A 6,058-nucleotide genomic window follows, 5' to 3' on the forward strand; every position below is an offset into this window, starting at 1 on the left:
TCGCTCCATGGTGAGACCGCACCTTGAATTCTGGTACAATTCTGGTCGCCGCATCTCAAAAAAGATATAATTGCAATGGAGAATGTACAGATAAGAGCGACCAAAATGATAAAGGGAATGGAACAGCTCCCCTATGAAGAAAGACTAAAGAGGTTAGGACTTTTCAGCTTGGAGAAGAGACGGCTGAGGGGGGATATGATAGAGGCGTTTAAAATCATGAGAGGTCTAGAACGGGTAGATGTGAATCGGTTTTTTACTCTCAGATAATAGAAAGACTAGGGGGCACTCCATGGCACATTTAAAACTAATCGGAGAAAGTTCTTTTTTACTCAACGCACAATTAAACTCTGGAATTTGTTGCCAGAAGATGTGGTTAGTGCAGTTAGTATAGCTGTGTTTAAAAAAGGATTGGATAAGTTCTTGGAGGAGAAGTCCATTACCTGCTATTAAGTTGACTTAGATAATAACCACCGCTATTACTAGCAACGGTAACATGGAATAGACTTAGTTTTTGGGTACTTGCCAGGTTCTTATGGCCTGGATTGGCCACTGTTGGAAACAGGATGCTGGATTTGATGGACCCTTGGTTTGACCCAGTATGGCATGTTCTTATGTTCTTCTTAAAATAAGAAAAAGAACCGCTTTGGAGAAATTTGTATGAAGATCCTGTAGCGCATAATAGTAAAGCAGAATGGTTGCCCAGCATACAGGGGAATATAGAACAGGCAACCTTCAAAACTATGGATTGGCCTGAAGTTACAGAGATTGAGCTGGGAGCCAGGTTATAATGAGTCCCAAATTGGAAGTGCCCTGGTCCTGATGGAGTGCCCAACTTTTGGCTCAAATATTTGACCTCTCTCCACCAAGATTATTTGGCTAACTGCGAAAACTAATTGATCAGACAGCTAGATTTAACTCCACAATAGCTAATAACAGGAAGAATTCTGAGAGCCAAATAATGTCCCCAGAAACTATCAACCAATAACTTGATTGCCTGCAATATATAAGCTGTCCACTGCAATCGATGAACATAGAATATATCGTCACATTAATTCTAAGAAAACCTTGGCAATAGAACAGGAAGGTAACAAAAGAGCATATAGAACCAAAGACCAGCTTTTGCAGAATAAAGCTATTATGACTAGTTGTATGTTTAGTTAAAACCATAGTATAGATAAAAGCAATGCATAAAGGTTCAGGAAGCAGAGTGAAGAGGAAAGGGAGGAAAAATACTAGGAGATGGAGTGGGGTTGTTGTTTTTTTTAAACATTATTTATATTTATGTTGCATTGCACAACATCATGAACCACAGTTATAACCATGATATATGTACAACGCTTATAAAACTAGTACAGTTTCAACATGGCCATGCAATGCCACATCCCTTTTCAAACAAAGCAAATTGGTAACCACATAAATAAGCACAAAGACACCCACTCACATTAACACCTATAGTAAGCTCAGACCAATAGTGCATTGTCCTATAGCTCCCACACCACAGAATAATGTAGCTTTCTTAATTTTTCATGCATAGAAACTGGTAAAAACGAAAAGAACAGCTCTGGACATGGAGGTTGAGCTCCTGGCTTATAAGGAGATGGATATGCACGCTGGCATCCAGGAGAGGGAAAAGAACCTAAGGTAAATCTGACACCCAAAGTAAAAACATAAGTGAGATCAACAAGACCTTAATCTGAAAAAAGGGACCAGCTATTGATAGCACAGAAATAAATTAGATACAATATTTTGCAGCAGAACTCATTACTGAGAGTCATATCTCAATGGCACCAGGTCAGAAGAAAGCAAGAAAGTTCACTCCTCCTTAGAAAAAGACAGCGAGAAAAGAATAAAATTGCCACAGATGGATGTATTTCTCAAAGGACTGAGTAGATCAAATCTGAGAGAAATTCAAAACCTGAGGCTGAAACATGCCGGCCTAACAGCCATGCACTTGGATTGATACACTCCAATAACAAATTGAACATAGTGGCACCAAAAAGCTATGGAGATATGATGAAAACAGCCAGAGAAATATCAACATAAAACCTTTCTTTGCAGAACCCAAAGCAAGTCTCCAGCGAACTGGTGAACATTAGTGCAAATAAACACCCACCCACCAAAGCGTAGACAGAAGAGTTCTGGAGAAATGTATGAGAATTCCACTGAGTACAACAGGGAAGACGCATGGCAGCCCAGCATACAGGAGAACATGGAAAAGGCGAACATCAAAACTATGGCATGGCCTGAAGTGTCAACGAAAGAACTGGAAACCAAATTATAAAGAGCCCCAGATTGGAAGTGCCCTGGTCCTGATGGGAGTGCCCAACTTCTGGCTCAAACGTTTTTAACATGTCTCCACCAAGATCTGGCAAACTGCAAAGTTTAAATTGATCAAACGGCCAAAACTAATACTACGGTGGCTAATAACAGGAAGGGCACTTCTCCTTCCAAAGAGAGACCAAACAGGCATATATTTAATAACATGCCTACTTACAATCTACAAGCAGCTCACTGTTCACTGCAGTAGAGGAAGACAGAATATACGATCACGTAGACAGTCATTAACTTTATGGCAATAGCAGCGAAGGGCAACAAAGGATGAGCATACGGAACTAAAGACCAGTTGATGGTGAATAAAACCATCATGGCCAGCTGTAAAAACAAGTTTGAAACCTAAGTATAGCGTGGATGTAATATTAAATAAATACATAAAACTTTTGATAGAATCTCACACTGTTGGATAATAAATTGCTTCGAAATGTAGAGAGTGAACCCTCACTGATTGAGTATGTTAAGTTTACCAGGAAAATGTGGCAGACTACATTGCATCTGAATTATGAAGACAGACTGATTATCATTCCTAACATCAAGTTCCAGCGTGGAATATTTCAGGGTGATTCTTTGCTGTCGCTCCTGTTTTGTCTGGCACTGAATCCCTTGCATGCTGTTATTGAATCATTGGGTTCTGGACTTAGCCTTAAATCTGGAGATTTTAATGATCCACAGAGGACAACGCAACTACCATTTGTAGATGATTTGCAGCTTTACATCGCTTTGAAGATCAACTCAGAGTGGTGAAGAGCTTCTCGGATGACATTGATATGAGATTTGCCCTGGACAAATGTGCTAAGGAGAACTTTCTTAAAGGAAAATTTGGCAAAACTGAAAACATCTCTTTGACTGAAAACTGTAACATGAAAGTACCGTACTTGAACAGGAAGAGGACAAAGCTTCAGGTTTTTCTTGCACATACCATGACAAGAATGAACCTTATTCTTACACCAGGATATGTTGGGTATGATCTTAATCTGTCACATTTACTGCTAGTGCTCTTCTTAAGGCTTGCATTGTCTCACATGGCTTCTTTCTGAAGCTTGTACGGTGTAATATATGCAGGCAACATATCAAGGAGAGCTTGGTTTTATTCAGGTGAGTGATGCCCGAACAATTAGGATTCTTTCTGTCTTTAGGCCATATTTTCTTCATCTCTAATTATATCTCTTGGTACTTGATGGTATCTCTCCATACATAGTAGAGAAGAGTCTCTTAGTACTGACACTTCTATTTGTAATGCTAGTTTTGTCATTTCTCCTTTACCACTATATCTAGTTTTCAAGCTTATTAGTTGGTCTGGGAATGAATAACTATAGTCTGTAATTTATGCAAAGAATTTATGTAAGAAAGAATGACTAACTGTAAATGTAAAGTAAGAAATTGGCAGTGGGAACTGAAGGTGGAGCTTGGTTAATTTGCTTGGTCCCCCCCAACCAAAAAGGCACTCCACAGCCCATGAATCTACTTCAATCCCTCACCCTCCTACAGTTTGGGGATTCTAGACTGGTAAGACTGGCCCAATAAAAAATCTCAAACAGTTGGATGTAAAAACAAGAAAACTGCTCCATGCCCACCAAGTAATCTATAAGAATCAGAGTACGCCAAGACTGTACATTCCAAGAGCTGAAGGCAATGTGTGATATCTTAAAAGGAAGAACGTCAAATATTGCTAAGGTTTTATAAGGTTGTTTGCTAAAGAGTGCTGCGACTTGTCGACTGTGCTTAATGCTGTGGAAGACTCACAGTCTCAACGCTCTTGGCAAGTTAGCTTACAATTTCAATGCTTTCGGTGAGTTATAATTTCTGTAATGAGATAGATTAGGAAGAAAAAAATGTGAAATTGGATTGATGTTCCACCCAAGTCATGAGTTTGATATAATCCCCGTGTGGTTGATGTAATCCCCTTGATGAAGCCTAATGTTGGTGAAACAATGGTCTTTTGTAGAGGTTCTCTCTATATATATGCATATATAGGGATTTTCCATATTTTTATATTGGGTTCTCTGTATATGTAGGGATTTTTCCACAAAAATGTATGTTTTGGGGTTCCACGTGAATATTAAAATCACCTTGGGATAATTGATGTATATAGGGGTTTCCCATATATATGTGTATGTATGTATATAGGTATAGATAAAATATGATTTGGGGTTTTAAATGAATCCTAAAATTTGCACTTAATGAAATGTAAAAGTGTATTGTTTGTATATATTGATATGTGAATTTGTTTTGGAAGGTATTGGAAGATTAGATAGACCCATCCAATTAACTTATTTTTTAAGAAATGTTTTCCATATTATTGCAGTAATAAAATGTTTCTGTATATTATGTTAAGCACTCTTTTGGTTGTCTATCTAAGGTAGTAGGGAATTATTACATATAACTTCGCTAGTTTGTAACCCCAGTTTCACCAGGGTAGAAGAAAAACGTGGACTGGTTTTAGGAACTGGATTCCCAAGGAGCCCTGCTCAGAGTCTTTGGGAACTAAACTGCAGATTATGGAGGAGAAAATCCATAGGACGTGTACTTAACCGTGACTTCGTATCTGATACAGCAGCAAACAAACAATCACATTATAGGTGTGAGAAAAAAAGTCCCTCTCACAAACCAGTGGTTTCAAGGTGGCTGCTGCAGCATGCTTCTCCTCGGCAAGAGAACTAACTGCTGTCGACCCCGCCACCCTTGGAACTCCCCAAATCGCCTTGTGAGGGAGTGTACAGAAAACTCCCTCAAACTACCTTAAAGGACTAGGCACAGCTATCTCGCCCGATCCTTCTTAAGGTTCAGATCCACAGAGAATCCTGGGTGAAGGGAGGAACCCTTCACCAGAGTATAAGACCTTAGAGCCTAGAAGGGTTACGCAGACCCTGGGGAAGAGAGAGAGTACCACCATCCGAGAAGACCTGTTACAATTAAGGTTTGAGAGTAATTGTTAAGACCTGCTAGGTTTAAGTTTGGAACTTGCCTGAAGTCAAGGTGAGTTGCCTACAAGTGTTTTTGTTTTGCACTGTTCTTTGATATTTGTGAGATTCTTGAAGTCAAGGTGAGCTGCCTGAGTTGTTTTGTTTGGCTGTGCACTGTAATTTCTTTGTTTTCACTATAAATAAACTATACATAAGGAACAGCCAGAGTCTACCTCCTTTTTCCCTCTGGCTATTCCCAAGCCGCTATCGCTTGAGTTACCAGATATGGTGTTAGAAGTGGGATCTATTGCTTAAGTGGGAAGCACAGACGAGCCCACAGCCACAGCAAGAGGAGAGAGGAACAAAAGAAAAACCCTGTACAGTTTGGTTTTTTTTCCTGGAGCCTCCCATTTCTACTCACCTAGCTTTTGCACCACAGATCAAGGAGGGACTATCCCCACCTGTAAAATCAGGGGTCAAGCAATATTGCTGGTCCTGCCCTATCTGCCAGCTTGCAAAGCCTGCCAGAATACGGGCAGCACCTTCATACCAATGCCTATAATTGAGACCCCTTTTGAAAGAGTGGGCATGGATCTTGTGAGGCCACTAGAGAGACCAACTCGAAGAAATAAATATATTCTCATCATACTAGAGTATGCCACCAGATATCCGGAAACAGTGCTGCTACTGAATATAAACATCCTGCTGGTGGAGACCGCCCTAATGGAGGTTTTTTCACGACTTAGGCTGACCAAGGAGATCCTGATGGAGCACGGTACCCTGTTCATCTCCAAGGTCATGAAACAAGGTCTGTCCCTTGC

At 40.1% G+C, this 6,058-nt stretch overlaps 1 long non-coding RNA gene across 1 annotated transcript; it reads left to right on the forward strand.

Moving 5' to 3' along the window:
• Window positions 1-525: 525 nt before the first annotated feature.
• Window positions 526-5,456, forward strand: LOC115085945. The gene is made up of 2 exons (XR_003855001.1): window positions 526-1,641; window positions 2,059-5,456. It is a non-coding gene; the product is annotated as an uncharacterized LOC115085945 (long non-coding RNA).
• Window positions 5,457-6,058: the final 602 nt, after the last annotated feature.

Source organism: Rhinatrema bivittatum, chromosome 2, assembly GCF_901001135.1.
Source record: "Rhinatrema bivittatum chromosome 2, aRhiBiv1.1, whole genome shotgun sequence".
Classification (NCBI taxonomy): domain Eukaryota; kingdom Metazoa; phylum Chordata; class Amphibia; order Gymnophiona; family Rhinatrematidae; genus Rhinatrema; species Rhinatrema bivittatum.